The following is a 25,108-nucleotide window of genomic DNA, read 5'->3' as shown; positions in this document are numbered from 1 at the left end:
TAAATTGGAAGGAGAAAACAATTCTCATTTTTCTCACATGCTATTATGTATAAGTAAAAGTCCTAGAGTCTTAAACTATTACTGAAACAGAGTCTCTATTTTAACACAAAACCGTTAAAAATAGAATCTTAAAAGATATGACTTATAGTCTGATTTTAAAAGCATCAATTACTTAAGCATAAATCTGTGAAAGATGTGCATGGATTCCAAAAGTAAAAATTTAAAGCTTATTGAGAAATACTGAAGAACATTGGAAGAACTGCTAGGCCATGCATGATCTTGGATTTGAAAAATCAGTATTTTCAACATGTCAGTTCCTCCCAAACTGAGCCATAGGCTCAGTGCAATCCCAATCAAAATCTCAGTAGGTTTGTTTTATAGAATTTGACAAACTGCTTTTTGAAAAAAAAAAATGTAAGAGGATTTTTTTATCAGCTATCAAGACATTACAGTATTTTAGTGAACAAGATGGTATGGCATTTATGCAAAGATGATAAATCGGCCAGTTAAAGAGGACAGAGAACTTAGAAACAGATCTCGCGTGTTTGGATTTGTTCGTGGCAGAGGTAATAGGATGTAAAGGACACTGTTCTTGGTGGATGGTGTTGGTAAGATCTCCATGTTGAAAAAAAACAGATTACACCCCCTTCTCACACTGTATGTAAAAATTATTAAAGAACTAATAAAAAGGTCAAATTCTAAACTTTCAGCAGATACTATAGGAAAAAAATATTTTTTTTCAAGATTTTATTTTTACGTAATCTCTATAGCCAACATGGGGCTTGAACTCATAACCCCTGAGACCAAGAGCCGCACACTCCAACTGACTGAACCAGCCAGGCACCCCTAGGAAAATATCTTAATAACTTTGGAGTAGGTATCTTAAATAGGACAGAGAAAACAGTAAACGTAAAGGAAAAGTGATAAGTTACACCAAAAATTTTAAGTCCTGTTCATCAGAAGACAAAAAATTAAAATACAAGCCACGGAGTAGGAGAATATATTCATAACATATATGGCATTTTTTAAAAAGAGGGCTAGTATCCAGGATAAAGAATCTAAAAAAATAATTGAGAAAAGGCATACAACCTGATAGGGGAAAAAATGCACAAAGATGTGAACATGGACCTCAGAGGGAAAGATACCCAAATGGTCAGTAAACATGAAAAGTGCTCAACCTGATTGTTAATCAGGGGAATACAGATTAAACTCACAATGAGATGGAACTAATGCCAATGTGTAAAATTGAAAAGACTAACAATACTAAGTGTTGGCTATGGTGTGAAGATTTAGAAACTTATACTCCTGGTAATAAGAACACACACCAGTACACCTGCTTTGGAAAACAACGTTGCATTATCTAGGAAAGTGGAATATTCCATGTCCCTGGAGATATGCATAATTTTGTGCCCTGAGGTAAGTAAAAAAGAATGTCTGTAGCAGTGTTTTTCATAATTACCAAAAACCAGAAGAAAACTAAATGCTCACTATATAGTACACAGACAGCAAGAAAAGGAATATTTTTTTAAAAGGAATACTTTAGATGTGCGCAACAATATGATGAGTCTTGCAGTGTTGAGCAAAAAAATAAAGTCACAAAGAATAGTATAATGGAGCTCCATTTTCAGACACTTTAGAAACAAGCAAAATTAGGGATGCATCCACAGACAATAAACCTACAAAGACAAGCTATAAAAATAAAGTGGTCACTCTTGGGAGGAGGGAGCAGTTGTTACCCGTAAAGAATATTGAGGGAGTTTCTGGGGGGCACTATTTGTAAAGTGTTTCCTTGCCCAGGGCATGATTGCGTGCGTGTTCACTTTACACCCATTTGTTAAACTTGTCTATGTAGTATATTTTAAATTTAAAAATGCTTAATAGGGTTTTTTTTTTAAAAGCTTTATATTTAAATTTTAAAATGCTTTAGAAAAAACTACCCAAAGTCTCTGACCTGGGTAGAGTGGCATCTGGTTGGTAGTGCCTGCCTCATATTAGCCAGGGACAAAGCAACGCCTTGTTTATCCCAGCTTGGCTTTGGGTCTGTGCCTGTGCCTAGTTCATGCCCTGGACATGTGGATTTAAAAGAAAGAAAGAGAGAGACAGAGAGACAGAGAGAAGAAAGAAAAGAAAGAAAAGAAAGGAAGGAAGGAAGAAGGAAGGAAGGAAGGAAGGAAGGAAGGAAGGAAGGAAGGAAGGAGAAAGAAGAAAGAAAGAAAGAAAGAAAGAAAGAAAGAAAGAAAGAGAAAGAAAGAAAGAAAGAAAGAGAAAGAAAAAAAAGAAAGAAGGAAAGAAAGAAAGAAAGAAAGAGAAAGAAAGGAAGGAAGGAAGGAAGGAAGGAAGGAAGAGAAAGAAAGAAAGAAAGAAAGGAAGGAAGAAAGAAAGAAAGAGAAAGAAAGGAAGGAAGGAAGAAAAAAAAAAGAAAAGGAAAAGAAAAGAAAAGAAAAGAAAAGAAAGACTACCCTAAACTCCAGCTAATTCTAAGATGCAATGAATATTTGATATTGTAATGAAATGGACAGATCTAACTATCCAAACATGCTGTGCACATTTATTATCAGAAATAAGCTTTGATTCCTGTAATTTACATTTCGTTAATTCTGGACTTCATCAAGAGTAAAGCCCAAATGGCTTTCACCCAGCACCAGAGACCAAAGAGGCTTCAGATTAATTTACATCTCCTTTGGGCTACTCAGATCTTACTATAATGACGATGCATTCATCAGAATAAAAATGGAGGTAGGACCCTGAAATCCCAGGACTTCAAAAAAAAAAAAAAAAAAAGTGAGGAGAAGATTGCCTCAAAATAAGAACAAAGAAAACAAATGGCCTAGTTTCCATCACTGCTGACCCAAAGGTCATGATTTACCTGCCTTTGTTCTTCACAGTTTCAAGTTCCAGAGTGCGCATTTCACAAGCTTGGTATATTTAGCTGTCTTCTGGAGGCATGTGAGTTATAAATAATAGTGGCTGCGAACATGGTTAGGACCTTGCTGATTTGCCGTTTTGGAAAAGTATGTCTTTTAGAAAATCTGTTAGGAAGAATATTCATATAAGTCCATTTTTACAGAAGGAAGATTTCAGAAAGGATATTTAAATGTGGTTTCCAAACACTCTAAAGATCTTTAGGAAAGTTAAGAAAGTATATTCCGGGAACAATTCTAATAGCATCAATCCCTCAAAAAAAACACTAGGCTGTGAATTTAGCAGCCAGTTTGTGACCCTTAGTTCCTAAGAATCAGCATGGTTTTTCTAAGGAAAGATTATTTCTCCTTAATCTCATTTCCATTGTTAAGAGAACGACTAGGTTCCAGATAAAGATGATGTCACAGACATCCCATATCTCAATTTGCACAAGGCATGGGTGCTAGTTCAATTAAGTGAATATGTTTTTAGAAATTGTCAGATTACTGAAACAGCCATGCCAACCTCAGAGACCTCAGTGTTTCGGCCTGTCCCTTAAACACTTGATTAATATCTGGGTGAAGAGGAAGAAAATGTGCTTATCAACGATACAGATGACCCAGAACTGGAAAAGGCCTTACACATTATGCATTGCAGACCCACACGTAAAAGGATTTAAACGTATTCTACAAGACTGAAACACCATGAAAATCGGTAGATTAAAATAAGTTTGGGATGCCTGGGTGGCTCAGTGGTTGAGCAAATGCCTTCGGCTCCGGTCGTGGTCTCAGGGTCTTGGGATCCCTGCGAGGAGCCTGCTTCTCCCTCCGCCTATGTCTCTGCCTCTCTCTCTCTCTCTCTGTGTGTCTCTCATGAATAAATAAATAAAATCTTAAAAAAAAAAAAAGTTCAGCATCACAAGTTCAGGATTGAGAGGATCTTGACATCAGTATACTTGCAAAAGACTCTAAATCCCCAGCTCACAAGGAAGTGAATTGTGCCAAGGACCAGAATTACCTGGAGCCTTGGGTGGGAGCTTGCTGGAACCTTGATTTCAAGCCTGCTGAAAACCCCGAGAGAGGACCTGGTGAACCCATGCCCAGACTTCTGATCTGCAGAAAGTGAGACATAACAAATCCGTGTTAGCCAAAGTCACTTCAGCTTGTGGTCATGTGTTGTGTGGCCACAGAAGACTAACACAGGAGCAAGAAACCCTTTTGGCCCATCCCTGTCAACGTCTCTTGATAACCTGCATTTTCCATCACATTGCAGTGGAGATCTGAGGTGGGTAGATTCCACCTCGGGACGAGAAGGTTGTTGGAGACGTTGGTCAGAGCAGCATCAGAGGCGATCGGGACGGGAGCCAGAGCGGGCGATTTCAGGGGTAAATGTAATACCAAATAAGAATAGTGGGTCATTCTTTCAAGAACTTTTTTTTTTTTTTTAAGATTTTATTTATTTGCGAGAGAGAGACAGAGACAGAGAACAAGCAGAGGGAGTGGCAGAGGGGGAAGGAGAAGCAGGCTCCCCACTGAGCAGGGAGCCTGATGCAGGACTCCATCCCAGGACCCCAGGATCACAACCTGAGCCAAACAGACTGTCAACCCACTGAGCCTCCTAGGCACCTCCAAGAAATTCGTGTATGGGGTGCAGGAGGGAGATGGGGAGAGGAGGAAGGCAGAGAGGGCGTTATGATTTTTAGGGGGTGAGAACTGGGGTTTGAACTCTGATGGAAGGAGTCAATATAGGTGGAGAGGCTCTGGGTTCAAAACATAAATCTTAATATATTCTTCAGTTACGCATTTCAAATCTTGAGCACCTACTGTGTGTCTGGCCCTAGACTATGTTGGCTGTCGTAGAGTGGGCAGGGGAGCGGCAGTGAGGACAGAGGTAGTAGTACATCAGTCGAGTTCCAGCCTATTCCTAGAAATATGCTCAGAATTTCACTGACAGTCGGCTCTGGTTGATCAAATACCACAGCCCCTCTCATCTGGTGTTATCTGGTGCCCAGTCTTCTAGATGCCAGTCTGCCGATTGGCTTCCTAGAGCTTGTTGGTTGGTTGTGTGCAGGGGGACGAGTAGGTTGTGCGGAGGTGGCTCCCCGGTCCCCCTGAGGGTTAGCGCATGGGTCCTGGCAAAGCTGGGGCCCCCGCACCCCACGGCCCTGGAGGCCTGAGGCTCAGGCCATGCGAGGGGCCCTTGTGCTCTGTTTCTTCTCTAGGTTGACTTGCCCTGGAAAGAACTGGGAACACAACAGACAGGAAAGGTGTGGGTGAGAAGGGAGCTGGGTGTTCTAAACGCCTACTTCAGACAGTCTGAAGTGAAGGTTTGCTTGTTTTGTTTGGTTTCTAACCTGCTGTACACTAACACTTAACCATCATTTCTGTCTTAGGATCGGTGACAGGTTGTTCCTGGACCGGCTCTGGTGTAAGGGCCATGCTGTGGTCCACGTCCCCTTACAATGATGCCACTAATCCCAAGTCCTCCTGCGCGCCCGGCTCGTAGGGTTGGCCCAGAGTGTTTGCCCTCGAGGGCTCGGAGCTCAGTTCGGCATCACTTCTCCCCAGGGGCTCTGTCTCTCGGCTCTGCCTTGGGGGGATTGGGTGCCCACCGTTGAAGCAGGTGCCCAGACCAGGATTTGAGCGCTGGGAGTTTACTGGGAAATAATCCCAGGAAGTGTTGGTAAGGGAGCGAGCGGGTAAGAGAAATAAGGAAGAGAAGGAGGCATTGGAGAAGCCTCTGCAAGTCACCATGGGGGCCACTGGCCTTTTCCCAGGGGGAGTTCTGAGAAATAGGCAGGATGCTCCCCACCCAGGGCACAGGGAGCTCTGTGTTAACACACCCCACCGTCACTCGTAGGTTGAGAGACATCCATGCTTCTCCTTCCTCCTGCAGGGCAGAGTGGGCTCCAGAGGGCAGAGGAAGCCCCCAGGCCGGGGAGTGCCGGTGGCTCTGTAGGAACAGCTGCACAAGGCCAGGGACAAGCCGCACTGGCAGGGAGTCTGCGGCCTCTGCTCTGCCTGCCTCATGTACAGCCCTGCTCGGCCACATCTGCCTGCGCTCGCTGCCCATCACGGGGCTCTGTCACTGCTCACTTCCTAGACTGTGAGCCCCCCTGAGGGCAGAGGCTCTACCCTCCATACCTCATTGTGGGGTGGAGTCTGGGTACCCAGGAGTGAAGGATGCGCGGCTCTGACCCTCACGACCCCCCATGGGTGGGATTGCTCTTACCCTTATTTCACGGATCTAGAAACCAAGGCTCAGAGAGGTTGCGTAGCTAACGAGAGGGCAGACTGAGACCTCCCAATTCCAAATCCTGTTTCTTCCCATCTGATGACACCTGCCTCGCATGTTCTTTACCATTCCTCCCGGGCCTGCTACCTGGACTCCAGGGCGTGCACAAGCACACGGATCCTCACGCCTTGACTCCCAGTCTGTAGAGGCTCGATACTTTGTCTTTTGACCGATACAAGGTGAGGTGACGAAAAGGTGAGAGGAAATCTTCTAATAGATACAGGTTGCAGACCCGCTGGGTCTGTTGGAGGTGGTTCTCCAGCAGCTTTTGGTATCTTTCTACCTTTGCTTCTCCCCAGTGACTGAGCACAGAACCCTGGCTTAAGGCTGCAGAGTGGCCCCCTTTGGCTTAAGAAGCCGCTGCTCTGACCTGCTCATTATTAGTGCCAATGCTTTCATTGACCTAGTCCGCTCATTTTCATGACACAATAATCATGGAAAGTACCATGGAACTATGTTTTTAAATTAATTTAAAATTTAATTTAAATTAAAATTTAAATTAAATTAAAAAAAATAAAAAGTTCCAACAGCAAAACCTTTTCTTCCAACGAAATCTTACAGGAAACCTCAGGATCGAAACCCCAGGGAAGGGCTTCAGGGGAAGCGACCACTCTCAGATAATCACTGAATCCCACACGCAGCAAGGGTGGACTCTGCTGAAAGTGAGTTGTCAGAGAAACAGAGCACCAGGGCCACCTGGGCCACCACCTGAAATGTGGGCTCGTGGTCCCCCAAACTTCTGGTGTGTGAAAGTGTCTACTCCTGCACACGGACAGTGGTCACAGGGGTCGGTTTGTAGCTCACGAGGGAAGGACCCGTCGTCAGTGCGAAGGATTTGCCAGCAAGGCCACCTGTGGTAGGTTGCTGGAACGTGGTCAGTTTAGATTCTTCTCACCCTGCATCCCTTCTCCCTCTGTCCTACAACATTCCCACTTTAATAACTGGGGTCCCCTGGCCATGCCCTTCGCTGTCACCCCCACATCCTAATGAACTTCTGTTCTGAGGTCTGAGGTCAGCAGAGCTGTGATCCCTGCTCCTCAGCCTGCTTTCAGGGCTTCCTGAGACCTCAGTTTCCTTCTAGAATGTGTGGCTGGGCCCTAACCTAACCTGCTCTGAAGGAAGCTTGGGAGCCTTTCCTTAGGAGAGATGCCCAGCCTCACAAAAAGCCGTATATAAATTTGCAATGTTCCTCTATCCACCCCCAAGCCTTGGATCTGGGGGAAAAAAACTCCTGCCCGAAAGTCTTCCCAGCCCTGTCCCTGGAAGGTGATGCTGAGGTGGATGTGTGAAGAGCACAAGTCGGACAGCCTACCCTAATAAATCATAGAGTAGGGACAGGTGACAAGCAGACATTGTACCCACGTGACTTCACTCCCACCAGCCCACCCCAGCGGGGAGCAAGTGGCAGGTGTGGCTCACACGCTGCTGACAAACCCGAGGACAGAGCAGAAGGAAGCGGAGGCAGGACGGGCTATGCTGATCTGATAAGAGGGTTACGTTTCCCTCCCCCCACTCCCCACCCCCACCCAAGCCCTCAGACTAAGCAGCTGCCTGTGCTCCCTTTCTCAGTTGGAAAGTGTCTCTCTGTCCAGGCAGTAGCCTCGCACCAGTGCTCCAGAGCCAGTGGCCTCTCTCGAACATGCCGTGGTCTTTCCCACCTGGGCCCACCCATGCCCTCTGCCCAGACGTCCTGCCTCGCCGCTCACGTGCCCACTTGGCCTCAAGAATCAGCGCAGTGTCCAGCCCGAGCTGTCGCCCTCGTTCTGGGTGAGCTGCCCCCCTCCTGTGCCCTTCTGGCCCCGCGCCTACCCCTCTCGCTGTGCTCACCACGCTGTCCCACAGCTATTTGTCACACGATCATCTTCTCCACCACGAGGACGAGCTTCCTGAGGACAACGACCAGCTTCCTGCACAGCGTCTGGCACGTACTGATCGCTTATGAGCGTTGACGGGAGGCTACCAGGGGATGACATGTGGCCAACCTACCGAAAGAAAGTGGCCCGTGTAGGACACACGTAGGGGACAGACACTCTGGAGAGGCACCAGTTTCTTGCAGGCTTCTTTCCTGAGAATGAAGACAAGTCCCAGGGTTCGAAGAGGGGCTGGAAGTGGCGGGCACTGTGTGACATGGAAGCAGCCCGAGGCAGGGCACAGATGGTGCACCTGCCGGCCAGAGTGTGCGGGGCCTGGGGCCTGGGGCCTGGCAGCAGCTTCGTGGCAGGGTCCCGGACTGGCATCCTGGAGCAGCAAGGTGCCCACGGGGCTCCATCTGCCTTCCCACACTCTTTAGCAGGAGTGAGCAGCTCGAAAGTTTAAGGTTTGGTCTCGTTTTCCAAATGCATCTTACAGACCTGCTGTCTGTGAGGCTTTTATTCTCTTTTAGTTCAGCTTTACTGGAGTCCAGTGGGTCCAGCGGGTAAGGGGAAGGTGCAGTCAGGGGCCCGGGGCTCCTCCCCGGCCTCAAGACCCCAGGGAGGAAGGTCCCTGAGGAATCCAACTGGAAAACCATTACACTAAATTGCTCATCTTCCCCCGGGGATCCCAAAGTCCAGTGACCTCAGTGGGCAACACGACAGGGTGACATGGGCTCATTTTGACTGTGGCAAAATTGAGGTATTCTAATAGAAACAGCCCCGGGGGGGGAAAAAAAAAAGGCTGTGCTTCTTTCATGGGAACAAATGTTGCCAGACTCCAGCAGACCCAGGAATGCAGGCTGCGTGTTCCCAGATTTTTCCAATGAGGCCAGAAATCCGGACTTTTCCATAAACTTACCTAATTATTTTCTAAATAATAATAATAATAGTAATATAATAATAATAGACGTTGCTTCTTAGCGCAGTTTCAGGTTCCAGAAAGGTGGAGCAGATAGTCCAGAGGGTTCCCAGAGATTCCCAGGTTCCCCCCCCCTAACCTCCCCCTTATTAATTAACATCTGTTGCAACTGATGAGCCGATACTGATACATGGTTACTAACCGGAATCCATAGTTTACATTCCCTCTTGGGGTTGCACATTCTGTGGGTTTGGACAAATGTGTCAGACCCGCTGTCTGTGGTCACCGATCCAGCATCCTCCCCGAGTCCCATCGTGGTCCTAGACCTCCTCTGTGCCCTGCCTGGCCAGCCCTCTTCACGACCCTCCAGCCCGCCCACCCCCCTCCCCCGGCCAGGTCCCCCGCAGGTCTTTCGCCCTCTGTCTCTCTTCTCCAGAGTAGCCTATCTCAGCCTGGCTTCTTTCACTTAGCAATAAGCATTTAAGCTTCCTCCCTCTAACTCCCAATTTTCAACCCTTGCATATGAATTGAAATTGTCAGAAAATTCTGAAAGGCCGACCTTCACCCTGCCTCGTTCTCTTGGTTGGATTGGGAAATACCTGCCTCCCTGCCTTTTACCAGTGGTGTTGGAGGCAGGGGGCGGAGGCCAGGGAGAGAAGCAAGAACTGAGAGAGGCAAGTGGCTCCTGCAGAGGACGTGGGGCTTGTGACCCCTTCACCTCCTGGGTGCTGGCCTCCCCCAGCCTCTCACCTTCCTCTTTGTCCTCTCCGCCTCCACACCTCCTCCTGCCTGCTTCAGAGAAAAAGCTCTTGGAGGCCAGGTGTGTCCCCCTGGCTGGGCCCATGCCCAGAAGCAGCCAGCATGGCCATCCCCTAATAAGATTTAGCAGCCTTGGCTGCCGGCAGCTGAAGCCAGTGATAACTGGATACTATTTCTTAACGTGGGGCTTATAGTTTATTTTTACACTCATGCGATGCTCGTATAAGAAGAACCGTGTTTGCATTTAAAGCCTGTGGAGCAGCTTAAGAACATGGGGTCAGAATCAGACAGGCCTGGGTCCAGATAACACTTCTGTTACCACCAACGGGCTGTATGATCCCAGTTAAATTCATTCCCTCTGTGGGGCCCTATTTTCTCAGCTGCAGAAGTGAACGCAGTAATTCCTTCTCTGAGAGTTATTCTGAGGATTGGATGTTGTATGTGCCTTGCACACAGAAAACATTCGCTAAGTGTCGATTCCTTTTCCTTACTCGGAGCTGGGGACCCGGGTTTCAACCCCAGATCTGTTATCTAACTTTGTAACCAGGGGCTAGCTGTAAATCAGAGGCTCACAAGCCAACAGCTGCCTTGCTCCTGTTTATTTGTAGACTTTTTATTGCAAACCTTTTTTTAAGACTGTGACTACCCTTTTTATATACATTCAGAAAACACACATAGCACAGCCTGATGAATTATTAAAAACTGAACATGCTATGCCCTCAGGACCCAGGGAAGAAATAGGATCCCAGAAGCCTCCTCACCGCACCTTCCAGCAACTCCCCCTGCGAGGGTGCAGCCAGCATCCCGCCTCCCAGCACGCTCTCCCTGTGTTTGTACCTTACACGAATGGAATCACGCAGTAGGTGTTTGTGGGTCTGGCTCCTTTTTGCCCAACATGATACTCGTGAGACTCTTCACATTGTCTGCTGTAGCTGGGGACCGTCCATTCTCGTCACCGGACAGCAGAGTTGGTGTGCAAGGGCCGGCAAGCCAAATGCAACCTTCTCTCTGTGTCTGTAAATAAAGTTTTGGTTTCAAACCCAGCCATGCCCATCCATTCCTGTACAAGTCCACGGCCGCACGCCGCCACTGTGACAAAACTGGAGATGGAGACCGTGGGCTAGCTGAATACGCTCTCCGGGCCTTGAGAGTCTTGAGGAGTCTTCTTCTGACCCCTTCTGTATGGAATCCCACAGTGTGAATATGGTCCAATGTACTCATTCATTCTACTGTCAAGGAGCGGTTGCATGGTTTCCAATCTGGGCTTATTATGAATACTCTGCTGTGAACATCTCACGCATGTCCTCACGCATGAAGCGTGTGCTTTTCTGTGGAGTCGATTTCTAGGACTGAATTTGTTAGATCACAGGCCAGGTGTAAGTTGAGCCATATTGGAAACTGCCAACTGGTTTTCCAAAGCGGTGGTATCCTTACCTCGCTCGCCCACAGGCAGCGTCTGTGGGTTCCAGTTCCTCCCTATCTTCTCCACACTGTTTTTTTTTTTTTTTTCTGCCTTTATCATGTTAGCCGTTCTCCCTGTTTCTGTGTTGATGCCTCTCTCCTCTCTGTAAGTGATTTCTCAGTTTGTGCTTGGACGCCTCCAAGCGACACAGCCCTCCCTGCATCTAGGGGCACCCGATTCATCTTCGGACACTTGCATTCTCTGAAGAAACTCTTCTTCGTATAGTCACCCTTCGGATGTTCAAAAAGCGACATTCGTGTCCCTCACTTAATGCTGTCTTCTTCAGAAAAAGAAAATCAGGGGCACCTGGGTGGCTCAGTGGTTGAGCGTCTGCCTTCAGCTCAGGGTGTGATCCTGGGGTCCTGGAATTCAATCCCGCATCAGGCTTACCGCAGGGAGCCTACTTCTCCCTCTGCCTATGTATTTGCTTCTCTCACTCTGTGTCTCTCATGAATAAGTAAATAAAAATCTTTAAAAAAAAAAAGAGAGAAAATGACTACCAGCTTCTTTAAAGTTGCTAGGAAATATGCATCTGTGTGTCTCCATTATCCTGCTTGTTGATGGACATGCTTAGCTTCACCAGGCTTCAGTTTCCCCATCTGTAAAATGACAGAGGCCAAATAAAAGATCTTTCAAGTCATTTTAACTCCAATATTCTGGGTTAAACATTATCTTGAGAACTCTGGCGGAGAGGCCCACATTTCTCTCAGATCAGGGCTCCGGCCCCCCAAATGTTCCTGTAACCATTGATCTGCTCACAGTAGAGAATGGAGACATTTACTTAATTACTGCTTTTTCCAACAAATAGTTAAACTGAGTGCCAAGAATGCTGCAGGTGCTGCGGAAGGAGTCCAGGTCGGCTAAGCTGATCTGGGTCTGTTCTGCTACCAACGGCCCTGGCAGGATGCAGGCGGGGGATATGGATTTTGTGCCTGGGGGACCCCGTAGCATCCACGGGAGGTTGTAACTGTGCCAAATGCGTTTTAAAAAGACAAGAGTCATGGGAAATGTCGATGCTGATGAGCGTCACCTGAGGCTGGAGGGTGTCTGTGGGGAAGGGAGGAGTTGATGCTGTGTGTGCCCAGTCACTGAGGGAGGGCAGTGGCCAGGGCATCGCTCCAGCTGGGGCTGGGGGGTGCAGGTGTGCCTCCTGACATTCTCAGGATCCACTTGGTTTGCAGCAAATAACTCTGGGGCCACCCTTCTCATCCTACTTTCTCTCTGACATAAGTGTTAGTAGAGTCTAAGAACCAAAGGACAGGTCAGGGGTTCTGGATGGCAGGCCCCTCTAAAATTTCCATACGCAGAAGCCAGCCTGATTTAACTGATGGGAAGGCAGGGTGGAGGACGTACCGATCCTAATTAGTTGGTGAGAAGTCAAGTCTCCCAGAGCCCAATAGGAGCACTGCTTTGAATATTTTAGAAGAATACCTAGTATCACGTATTCATTTATTTAAGCCTCACTAGAAGCCTGTGCAGCAGAGAACGCCACCCTTGCTTGACAAATGGGGAAACTGAGACACAGAGGGTCTCAGGACTTGCCCCGGGGCACCCACTTGTGGGCGCGGGGCCAGGATTACAGACTCAGGCAGTCCAGCCCTAGAGGCCTGTTCTTCATCACGACGCCACCATCAGCCCAATAAAAGGGCTTCGTGTTTGCAAGGAAGCCTTCACCTGCAGGTCGGAATTAGAGATGCGGCAGGTGCTGGGACAGTGAGCGCTCTGCTCTAACTCACCTCTGGCTCTACCGCTGCGCCCAGAAACCAGTGCCTCAGGGGCACAGAGCTCGCTGATGCCCATTGTAATGTCGATACTAGTGATATTAAAAAATCACCCCAGGGCACCTGAGTGGCTCAGTCAGTTGAGCATCTGCCTTTGGCTCAGGTCATGATCCTGGGGTCAAGGGATCGAGTCCCGCATCGGGCTCCCTGCTCAGCGGGGTGCCTGCTTCTCCCTCTCCTTCTCCCCCTGCAGGGGGGCTCATGATCTCTCTTTCTCTCTCTCTCAAATAAATAAATAAGTAAATTCTTTTTTAAAAAAATCACTCCAGAGGGCAAGGAAGTTCCTGAGAAGAAGCAGGATGCTGTTGCCAGGAGAGGGGACACACCCAGGGAGTCACACAGCCAAGGAATGGCGAAATCAAACCCCAACTCAGATCCATCTTACATTGCAGCTCGAGGTAGAAAGGATATTACCTTTTTTAATGTATATATTTTGTTTATTTATTCATGAGAGACACAGAGAGAGGCAGAGACACAGGCAGAGGGAGAAGCAGGATCCCTGCAGGGAGCCCGACGCGAGACTCGATCCCGGGGCCCTGGGATCATGCCCTGGGCTGAAGGAAGATGCCCAACCACTGAGCCACCCAGATGTCCTAGATATCACCTTTTTATAGCAAACCTTGAGTGGGAGATCTTCTCTGTTTTCCACTCAGCCAAGCACGTAATTGGTCGGTGACTTAGAAGCAAATTCTTGGGGCCTGCTTAGTGCTTTACTCTGGGTTCCTGATGGTGTGGGTGGTCGATTGCCTCCCGGGGCCCACTTCTTCACCCCAAAGGCGCAGCCCTTGTCCTGCGACGTTATCCTCTCGCCCCAGGAAGCAGAGTATGTTTCCACACCTGTAGACTCTGCATTCGGCCTTGTGACTTGCCCTCAAAGCCCTTGTGTTTCTGCTTGGCCCTTTTTTGGCTTCTGCACCCTGCGTGAGAGGGACAGACCCAGGCTAACTCAGGGTTCCTGGAGGCAGATGAAAGCCCCACAAAGCAGAGCTGCCCCGCCAGGCTGGACCCAGGGTGGAGTCCCCACCCACCCTGCACTTGCACAAGCACAGTGCCCCCTCCACACACACACCCCCAGCCCCCACCGCCGCCCGGGCCTGGGGCTGTCACAGCACATGGCTGCCACTCGACGTCACAGAGTGTTGGGCTGTTTGTGTGCAGCAGAGACTAACTGGGTCAGTTGTTCCCTGGCATCTCTTTCAGAGCACCACACACACACATCCAGCTCAATAAATCAGTGTTATCGCCTTGACCATTCCATTTGGTAAAAATAAGTCCATCTGCTCACCAGTCTGGGACCCGATCCACATGCAGCGTACATTGCATTTTTGTGCAAACAAGCTTTGAAACACGACAAACTTTGTCTTTTCTGTTTCTCATTTGTCACATGCCCTACATTCTGGTTAAGCCCATGTCCTGATTTCGCTCTGGTAGAAAGACTGCTTGAGGTCAGTTCCTCTCTTGCATTTGTGTTTGTCACTGTCTGTAAATTATAGGTCATCATGCCTTACAAAGGTATTAGCTGAAACAGAGCTATTAAATGGAATGGATGTGTTTTCTTTTCTTGTATTACAGTTCTCCCACGGAGAACGTTTAAGGACTGTCAGGCTTTTAAATATGACTACTGGTGTATACAAAATCGTGGATTCCACAGGCTCGAAACTGAAAATAAAAGTTATATATTTTATTTTACCTCCTACTTAATAAGATCCAAAACAAGTTACCGGAAAGATGGAATTCGTTTTTAAGAATCACGAATTCAATACAAGGGAAGTATGTGATATGTATAATTTACTTAAAACTATTTCAGTATAAGCACCGTAATATGTGTGTGTGTGTGCTTGGAGATCTTAATATAGACTAAAAATTTAACATTTGACACACTTGCTCAGGACTGCAGATGTCAGGAATGCTGCTATAAGCGACGGAAGCTTCTATTAGATCACCAGCTCCTGCTTCCCTGGGAAGAGTGGTTCTGGATCTTGGTCTGGGCAGGTGTCCCGTGCAGGCATATCTGCTGGGCCTGGATGGGCAATAGAAGCCCAGCGAGCCCAGCACCCACACCTTCTCCCCAGAGCTGCCCTGGACGAGAATCTGTTCTGCCCGAGGGCAGGGGGCTTTGCCTCCAGTCCATGGAGAATGTCAGCTAAACCCCGTTGCTCCATTAGCAGTGTCTGCTTCGCGTGGCCCTTGCAGAGAGTCTGAGGGACACAGAGAGGGACCTCCCAGACTTTCAGGAGGAGTCTGCATGCCTGCTGCTTCTGTGTCTGCCCCCCTAGAAAGGTTTGCACCGTGCCTGTAAATGCCTGGCACGATTGCACTGGAGACTTGCTCTCACCGTTCAAGCCACCTGGCAGCGACGACCAGGGGAGCTGCGCACACCTTGGCCTTCCTACCTGCAGTTAGGGAGGGCTGCCCAGATCCATGGAGAGAACCAGGAAGTTGCGAAAGGCCAAACTGGCTTAGGCTAGGCCTTAGGAAAACTATTTTATAATTTAGCATTTCGATACTGGAACATTAGATTTAATAGAATTTCACAACTAATAATAACACAGACGGGGCACAAATCATTGCCGTACCTGGTACAGCACATCTGCTTAGTACCGGGAGACAGGAGCACCTGAAAAGTATCCTGACTGCCTGGCCCCGAGCTAGAGCTAAAATAACAATGTGTTTTGATTAATGATATTTATCATGTAGTAGATCAGGGGTCAGGGGCCAAATCCCCCTGCTGCCTGTTTTTATCAATAGAATTTTATTGGAATGTGGCCCTGCTCATTCCCTCACATCACCGCCTGTGGCTGCTGTCTTGAGCTGCAAAGTGCAGTGGCTGTGGCACAAGCCCCATGGCCTGCAAAGCCAAAAATAGTAACTATCTGGCCCTTTACAGAAAGATTGCTGATCCCTGACATAGCTTCAGTTCCTGGTCATGCTACTTCTCAAAAAATCCCATTCATTTTGAAGTCATGGGACTGGCTTGGCTTGTGTTTTTATAGATCAAAATGAGCGGCACCCTTAAAAGCACTTTTGTTGGCAGTGTGTTTCGATTTGGTTTTAAATCTCAGCGTCTGTAGAAAACCCAGAGGAAGACATTACTGAAAAGAGGGGAGGAAGGACCTTGTGATGAGTGGAGGAAGAGGAAGCCAGTGGGAGGAGACAGGGAACGGAGGAACAACGGGGCCCTTTCCTCTGCCTCAGCAAAAACCTGCCACGTCCATTGTCTTTCCTTCCTTCTGCTGCTTAAACACACCAGCTTTCTTCCGACCTCAGGACCTTTGCACTGGCTATTCCCTCTGCTTGGATCTCTTTTTCCTCAGGTATCCACTGGGCTGGTTCCTTCTCATCATTCAGGTTTCTGTCACCATCTTGGGGAGATCTTTCACCCCAGACATTCACCCCAAAGAGACCAGTCATCCCTTCTTCCCAAATAGACACACACGCACACACACATGCGCGTGTATTTTTGAAACACGATCCCTTCTTTCCTTTTCTTTTTTAAGATTTTATTTATTTATTCATGAGAGAGAGTGAGAGAGGCAGAGGGAGAAGCAGCCTCCCTGCTCTGATGCAGGACTCGATCCCAGGACCCCGAGATCACGGCCTGAGCCAAAGGCAGACACTCAGCCACTGAGCCACCCAGGCACCCTGTTTTCTTTATGTCACCCCCTAATTGAAATGATCTCCTGCTTATTTAGTGGGAGCCCGGCCCCAAACACCAACAGAGAAGGACTCTCGCCGTCTCACCCATCACTGTGTCCATGGCGCCTCGGCAGTGCCCTGGTGCACCCCGGGTCCCAGAGGCAGAGAGTGTGGAGTGAGTTCATGGACAACTAATAGCCATATGGTAATTACGGGTCCTCAGTCTCTGCCCCTTTCCCCACCTGCCTAGGCTCACGGTGGGGAGCTGAAGGCCGAGCTTGCATGCTTACTCCGAGACCTGACGCAAAGGCCAAGGTGCCAGCCAGCCGTGGCCTCATCGTATCAGAAAGGGTTCCGTCCTGCTAACACTGTGCTCTTTATCTCCTGTCTGGTCTTGTCCTCCTTTCAGCATTTGTAGAACGTCCGCTCTTTGCCAGGCGCTCGAGCCTGTGCCCTCGGGGATCTTTCGGTTCTGGGGGGAAAGAGAGTCATGAATCACGCAGTGACAGTGTGTGGGAAGGGGCCGTCCAGCGTGCCCGGGGACACTTGGGGCGGACACCCCGCCTCACCTCCCTGGCTGGGACTTCCAACCAGGGGGCACGAAGGGTGAGCAGCGAGAGTTCAGGTGGGTTTTCCCAAGCAGGGGAGCATGGTGGTACCTGGAGGAACTTTGGGAATGCCTTTGGAATTTTTTTCAAAGATTTTATTTATTTATTCATGAGAGACACAGAGAGAGAGAGGCAGAAACAGAGGCAGAGGGAGAAGCAGGCTCCCCACAGGGAGCCCGATGTGGGACTCGATCCCAGGACCCCAGGGATCATGACCTGAGCCAAAGGCAGATGCTCAACCTCTGAGCCACCCAGGTGCCCCTGGGAATATCTCTGGAACAGCAGTTGAAGACAGGGCTAGGGGAGAGGGGAGCAAGTCATGTTCCCCAGGATCTCCAAACCCTGCAGACTTCAGCCAGCTGGCGGGGGGGAGGAGGGTGTCACTGGGGGGGCCGTGGGGTGAACCCTCAGAGCCCCTGCTGACCCCACTCTTCGGTGGCCCCTCCACCCGGGGCGCTCTCAGCAGGGGAAGGAAGGCGGCGCCCAGCACTTGCCAGAGGCACGCTCTCCTTCGCGGTTTCCAGGGAAGTCACAGTGGCACACAGGTGGGGACTGAGCAGGTTCCCAGGACACAGGATGTGCCGTGCAAGAACCAGGAAGGTCCCAGACCAACTGGGACCAGGTGCTCAACCTACCAGCAGGGCTGCCCTTCCACCCCCTGCACGCTGGTGGCCACAGTGGTTCTTGAAACACCATATTTCCTTTATTTTTTTTATTTTTTTTTCTTTTTGTGTTTAAAACTATATATTTCCATACTTTTTTTAATTCTTTTTTTTTCTAAAGATTTTATTTCTTCATTCATGAGAGACACAGAGAGAGAGGCAGAGACACAGGCAGAGGGAGAAGCAGGCTCCCTGCGGGGAGCCCGATGCGGAATTCGATCCCAGGACCCTGGGATCATGACCTGAGCCAAAGGCAGATGCTCAACCACTGAGCCACCCGGGCTTCCCATATATTTCCATGCTTAGTGGTTTAGGACATAGTGGTCCCCTGAGCCCCTGGGCAGTGTCCCCACATCCCTGTCAGCCCCGCCCGCTGGCCGGAGATCCCCCAAGACCTCATTCCTTGAATCCTGGACCTAAAGGGGTAACCCTGGCCCAGCAGGAGCATTCTCTCCAACAGGCCAGTGCCCACGCTGCACCTCTTGACAAATGTCACCTTGCGTACCCCTTGTTGTCCTGCGTTCTGCTGCACCTTGACCAGGCTTGGCGCTCTTTGCATCTCCCCTGCCTGTCAAGACGCGTGCCCCCGAATCTGCAGAGCAGCTGCCGTGGCTCCTAGTGTGGGCAGGGGGGCTGCTAGTCAAAGATGGTCAACAGGACCACAGCCCAGAGGTTTCTTCCCTCGTCCTCCCTCTGGGGCACCTACGAAGACGCAGCCTGAGCCTATTTCCAGCAACTGGCATAGGATTCGACACCAGGTGATGCCCGGCGGATGTGACCCCCTGACTCCTAAGGATGGACGGTGACCACAGTCAGGTTATAAGTGAGTTTGTGAGCAGCCCTGTGGTGCATCGTCTTGGATGGCTTGAGAGGCACCTCCTCCAGGTCAGACTTTGTTTTGTAGCAATTGGCAACATTTGAGATTCTCAGCCACTGTTTTTTTTTTTTGTTTTTTTTTTTTTAAGATTTTATTTATTTATTCACAAGAGACTCACAGAGAGAGGCAAAGACAGAGGCACAGGGAGAAGCAGGCTCCCTGCGGGGAGCCCGATGCGGGACTCGATCCCAGGACCCCGGGGTCACGCCCTGAGCCGAAGGCAGTTGCTCAACCACTGAGCCCCCAGGTGCCGTCTCCACCACTTTTCTTTCAAGGTAACTGGTTTTCCGTCTGCATCTCTCTCCAAGCCAGTTACCGCAGGAGCTCCATAAATATGCTCCAACGAGAAGTTTCCATGGTCCATCCTCTACGACAGGTGGAAACAGGCATTTGTCGAGCTGTTCCTTGTGCACGCACGAGGTTAGGGAGGTGACCATCCCAAGTCTCCTGTGACCCACGCCCTCCCCTCAGTACAATGAAGGGGCAGTCAAGGGGAGACTTCACATTGGGGTCAGCCACGGGGACACCCCAGCAGGCAATCAGGAAGGCGGGAGGAGAGGTAGGTCTGGGCATTTATTCTGATCCGCCTCTGCTAAGGAGGGTTGGTGATGGTCCCTGCCTGTGGCCCCAGCTGTCTGAGGACTTCCCCTAGGTGCACTCCCCTGGCTCTGGGTTCCCGGTTTCTCCCTCCCCTATGCCCGCAGGCTTGCGGGGGCTGCAGGCCTGAAGACTTTCCCTGTTTTTCCTGAACTACCTTCAACCCTGCCCCCATCTTTGTAAAGAGTCCCTTTATTAGACTTTCTCTTTAAACCGCCCAGTTTGCGGGGCTTTCTGGTTCCTGCGGAGGGCCTGAGTGCTGGGGGCCCGCAGAGCAGCACTTAGCTCCCTCTGAATCCCTGTTACTCTAGGAGCTGAGGGCAGGTTCATGCCTGGCCTCCAGGGTCTGAGCCTCTTGGGGGGCGGTGGGGGCAGGCTGCAACAGCAGGGGTTCATTCCTTCTCAGTTCTGGCCGTGGAAGTCCCAGGATCAAGGTGTCGGAGGTGGAGGTGCAGTTGGGTTGGTTTCCTTCTGGGGCTGCTCTCCCTGGCATGTGGATGGCATCGTCTCCTCCCGGTAGCTTCTCCTGGTCCCCCTCTGTGGGTGTCTGTGTCTTAGTCTCCTTTCAAAGACACCAGTCCTATGGGACTGGGCCCCCCCTTGCCCCTGCCAAGATGACATCATGTCACCCTGATTTCCTCCAAAAAGACCTGTCTCCAAATACAGTCCCATTCTGAGGTCCTTGGGGGTTAGGGCTTCAACATATGAATTTTGGGGAGGACACAATTCAGCCCATGAAAAGCTGTAAGGGGTCAGGGAGGGTGTCTGTGCAGCTCCGTGTCTCCAGGCGTGCAATCTTGCTGTGCCGTCCTCTTAAACCAGTCCCTTCCTGAAGCTTCCTCATCCGTAAGGTGAGAGGCGGCTCTCAGCTTGTGTCAGTCACCCAGAGGGGACAGGGGGACATCATGCTCTCCGCCTGTTTGCCTTTTGGGCCCAGCTGGGCTCCATCTCGGGATCCCAGCACCTGTCTCAACAATCTCAGCCGCTGGTCACAAGGGAGATGGCCAGGGGAGAGCTTGTGCCTGCGTCATCTTTCGCCTTTGCCTGTGGCTATGGAGGGACGACCCCAAACAGCCACCTGAATGTTAGTGGCCAAGGAAAGTTACCTCTGAGTGTAATGGGGTAACCTCTGCTTCTTCTGTTCTTGCCTCCCATCACCACCAGGCATCCTGGGTCCCGTTTGCTGTTTCTTCCCTCCTGTGCCTTAGCCTCAGGCCGTTCCTTCTGCTTGGAGCAATGTCCTTTGTGAACACTTCTGGCACCCGGTAGGCACCCCATCAATGCGTTAGCAGTGAATAAATGACCTGACCTTTCTTTTCCTTTTTTTTTCCATAATGAATTCCTCCCAAGTGTTTCTCAGCAAGCATCCTGACAGTTCTTTTGTTTCCTTACATTGTCAGTTGGCTATCAAGCGAGTTAGCCATGTGGGCTCAGATCATCCTGGGGTGGGGGTGGGGGAGCAGGTGTACAGAGGTGAGTCAGGTATAGCACAACAGGTAAGAGCCCTGGAAAAGGACTGTGAGAGTCCCTAAGCCTGCCTGGGGAATAAGGGAAGGCTTCCCAGAGCAGGGACATTTGGTCAGGGTTTTGAAGGATGTACAGGAGTCCAACAGTCGGAGAAACGTGGGGAAAATATTCTTGACATGTACAAAGGCTGAGAGTTGGAAAAAGGCCTGGCATCTTTTGGTGCTGGATGAGGTGAAAGTGTGTCCGGTTCGACATGAAGCCGACTTGTGCTGCATGCACGCAGGGAGTGGACCAGAACTTCCGTCCCTCCCCTCCGGGGCCACCTCTTCCCCCAGCCCTGTAAGCTTTTGGTTTGGGCTGAGAAGGCACAGAGGAGAATTTTAGAGAATGTTCTTAAAACGGGAGTCTCCTGCCTCCTGTCTCGCCAGCGTCAGTGACTGAGGCGAGGCCCGAAGGCTGGCAGGCCCCGTGTGGGCACTTAACCTTGAGGTCACCATCAGCAGGAAGGCAGCCCAGGGGCTGCGCAGCGAAACCGTGGGGACACGTGCTACGCCCTGCGGCCCATCAAAGGCCAGCAGAGTGGAATGTGGCCTCTCACAGCAAAGATCTGGGCCAGGCGGCTCGGGGCATGACGGCTTACTCATCAGGCTTCGGCCCCACTGCTGCTCACGCCATGCTTCTGGCTAAACACACGACGCAGGGCCGCCTGCCCGCCCTGCCTGCCTCTCCTTGGGGCGGGCTCCTTGGGGACTCCCATGAATGACGGCCTCTCCCCACCAGACACTCCTGGGCCCTCGTTCCCTGGACAAGTCTTCAGCAGTGGAAGGGTGTGATGGACGGCTGCATGGAAAGGTCTGGGCTATTTGTGAGGCCCTCTTCAAGTCCCCAGTCCTTAGCCTATTTGTTCACTATTACCTCCCTGCCCTATGGGTTGGCAGTGAAGGCCGTGTGAGATGATGAATGTGACGGGTGCGGAAAACTCGAGAAGGTTGGATCCACGTCGTCATGTTCATGTATTTTATGCTTCATTTTCCCCTGTTTGGGCAGCAGTGAGAAGATGCACCTCCACAGCAGCTCTCCCTGATGATCATATTTCCTGGGCCTTGTGAAAGGTAAGCAAGGGAAGACCAACTAGGGGCCCCTGGTGGCTCAGTGGTTGAGCATCTGCCTTCAGTTCAGTGCGTGATCCTGGTGTCCTGGATCCCCTCTGCCTGTGTCTTGCCTTTCTGTGTCTCTCATGAAAAAATAAAAAAAATATTAAAAAAAAAAAAGGCAGGGCTGCATGCAATATTTGACTCTGGGGTTCTTGGGGAAAGCCAGCTTCCTGCCACCTCCAGTGTTCCCTACCTGACTCCCCACCATGGTCGGCGCCTCCCTGGCTTGTCCTTCTTCGAAGCTCTTTGCTCCTCCTGCTGCTTTTACAGCGGCCCACTGATTTGTCTTCTCTGATCCACATTCCAATCACCCCGAAGGCCTACGCCAAGTGTCTTCTTTCTTCTTCAATAAGTCTCCTTTGGTTGAATGACAGCTTAGAGTCTATCCTGAGGTCTGTTGATCTCAATCCCCTTTCCCTTCTAAGGAGCAAGCTAAAGACTCTACCTTTTCCAAAATTGAGGTGGGGGGGGGGGTGATCTCAAACCCTTGAAACTGAAGTTCTAGCTTCTTGCAAGGCAAAGTTGGGTGATGTCTCTTGTTATCTATTTTTTTTTTTTAAGATTTTTTATTTATCTATTAGAATGAGCATGAGTGGGGGGAAGGGACAGAGGGAGATGGAGAAGCAGACTCTGTGCCACATGGAGTAGCCAGCGTCACTCACGTGGCTGCATTGGCTGGGGAGCCGCTCCAACCCGAATGCCCAGGACAGTGTCTTAGCCTTTGGGCTCCCGAGCCGTGAGGCCTCATTGTTCGGTACTCTAGCTTGAGCTTGCCTACCGCATGGTGGCTGGCTTCCTGGTGGAGTGTCCCAAGAGGGCAAAACCCAGTGCGAAAGTGCTGGTCAAGGCTCTGTTGTGACTCATGGGTCAAAGCAAGTCATGAGGTCAATCCCAAAGTCAGTGTGTGCAGGGGGCCAAGCATGCGATTGTAGGGAGGCGTGGTTCATTGGGGGCCACTGCTGTGGGACTTCCCACAGACACCTTTCCTTTCTGTTGGCCTTTATAAGGATGATTAAAACAAGGCATATCTCTGTGGCTCTGGGATCTGTCAGCTTGGCCCCAGGCGTTCCTTTCTACCAGTTCCTCCTCGCCTCTGCCCCCCAGACAGGACTCCGCACAAACTGCCACCTCCTCGGCAAAGCCTTTCTGCACATGTGCGGCTGAGGGATGGTTGCATATTTCGAACTCCTCTGGGGCCTTTGTCATGCGTCAGTTATGAGAAGTTTCAAAACAAGATTATGATCTTTTGGGGCGCCTGGGTGAGCATCTGCCTTTGGCTCAGGGCGTGATCCTGGAGACCTGGGATCAAGTCCCACATCGGGTTCCCTGCAGGGAGCCTGCTTCTCCCTTTGCCTGTGTCTCTGCCTCTCTCTCTGTGTCTCTCATGAATAAATAAATAAATAGATAAAATCTTAAAAGCAAAAAACAAGATTACAATCTCTCATTGTTTGACGTGGGCCCCAGAAGCCTTCCAGTTAATCCCTGCTCCGCCACCACTGCCATTGAACGACCCAGGGACTGAAATCCGGACCCTACGTCACACAGTGGGTTGGTGGCCGCGCCTGGGTCCGAATGCAGCTCCCCCGGCACTCTGTCCAGCGTGCTCTTCTCTACTCCTGTGACTGGGCATTGCTGTGTCTTTCGTCCCCAGGTGGACCGAAGCTACTTGACCGAGCATAGCCCCCACCGTGTCCGGTGGCCACCGCGCTTCTGAACCGCTGCCTCACTCATCTCTCCAATTCCCTGATGTGGGATTAACACCTTGCTGCCCAGAGAAGGAAAGCATAGCGCTAAGAAGTGACTTGTCCAAAGTCCTGCAGCTCCTGCGTCTTAGAACTAGGACCTATACTCAGAGCCGGGCCTTTCAAATCCTCTCTCCCTTCTTCTCTTCTCTGGAAAGCCATTCTCTGCACACGATGAACAGCCAACTGTTTCAGAGAACATTCGGTGGAAACTGTCTCCCTGTGAGCCCAGATCCCCAGGTGCAGACATCCCCACAAAGCTGTCTGCTGCTTCCAGCTCCTTTCCTGTAATTTCAGAGATTCTCTGTGCATATATAATCGCGTCCGTGAATATCCTGTAGAAATTGTTCACGCTCCACGCACTGTCCTGAACTCTGCTTTTCGCTCAGTGGTTTGTCTTAGAGCACACCCTTTATCTGTGCTTTTTTTTTTTTTTTTAAGATTTTATTTATTTATTCATGAGAGACACTGAGAGAGGGGCAGAGACACAGGCAGAGGGAGAAGCAGGTTTCCTGCAGGGAGCCCGATGTGGGACTTGATCCCAGGACTCCAGGATCATGACCTGAGCTGAAGGCAAATGCTCAACCGCCGAGCCACCCAGGCTCCCATGACTGTTGGATTCTTAGTTGGAGCACAGGATCCTTCCAGGTGACTCACCTGGCAGCAGGCATTTGCTGATTGGGGCACCCTTGCTCAGATCAGGTTCAACTGCTGTGTCAATAGGACTTAGGAGCAAGTTCTTGTACAGTAAATCTCAGATACTTCACCTTCTGCCTGTTTCCAGTGAACTGCATTACGCATCAGGAGCATTTCATTGTCACCGGCAGGGCTGTGTAGCAGCGGAGTCCATCGGCGACTCTCCTAGCACATCTGGCAAATCCATTAACTTGCAACACTGTTCCCGAACCCTCTTTCTACCTGGTTATTTATGAGACCGCTGGTCTGGACCAGCCTTTCCTGGTTCTGTCTGGTACAGTGTCTAGAAATTTTTAACTTACTCACTGTAAACTTTAACCTACTCTTCTCAACTTATACAGATATACCATCTCATAAACACATGTTGAGAACTTTAGGTAGGAAGAGACCCCCCTACCCCCTTATACACCAAATTTATTCCCTTTCTAAAATGGTCCGTTTACCCTTTCTCTGAGTTATAATACACTTTGCAATTACACATAACAACGTCCCCTCCCACTTTTTTTTTTTTTTTTTTTTAACATGAGAGACTCATGCCTTTCGTAGGTTCAACTTGTTCTCATAGATCAACAACCGGAGACCTAGCTGTTCTTTGTGATGTGTAAGCTGTCACAACCAGGCGGGAGGGAGCTCCTGGTCTCAGCTGTCCACGGCCTTTCAGCAACAGCCCAGCACTTTTGCAGCAACCTGCTTTCCTGGT

General features: G+C 49.9%; 1 non-coding gene across 1 annotated transcript; it reads left to right on the top strand.

The window, feature by feature from the left end:
* The first annotated feature begins 1,941 nt into the window (after window positions 1-1,941).
* LOC144283846 (small nucleolar RNA SNORA48) lies at window positions 1,942-2,076 on the top strand. Its single transcript, XR_013352368.1, has one exon. It is a non-coding gene; the product is annotated as a small nucleolar RNA SNORA48 (small nucleolar RNA).
* Window positions 2,077-25,108: the final 23,032 nt, after the last annotated feature.

The sequence above is a fragment of the Canis aureus genome, chromosome 14, assembly GCF_053574225.1.
Source record: "Canis aureus isolate CA01 chromosome 14, VMU_Caureus_v.1.0, whole genome shotgun sequence".
Taxonomy (NCBI): domain Eukaryota; kingdom Metazoa; phylum Chordata; class Mammalia; order Carnivora; family Canidae; genus Canis; species Canis aureus.
The sequence above is the reverse complement of the archived record's forward strand: the minus strand, read 5'-3'. Positions and strand labels throughout refer to the sequence as shown.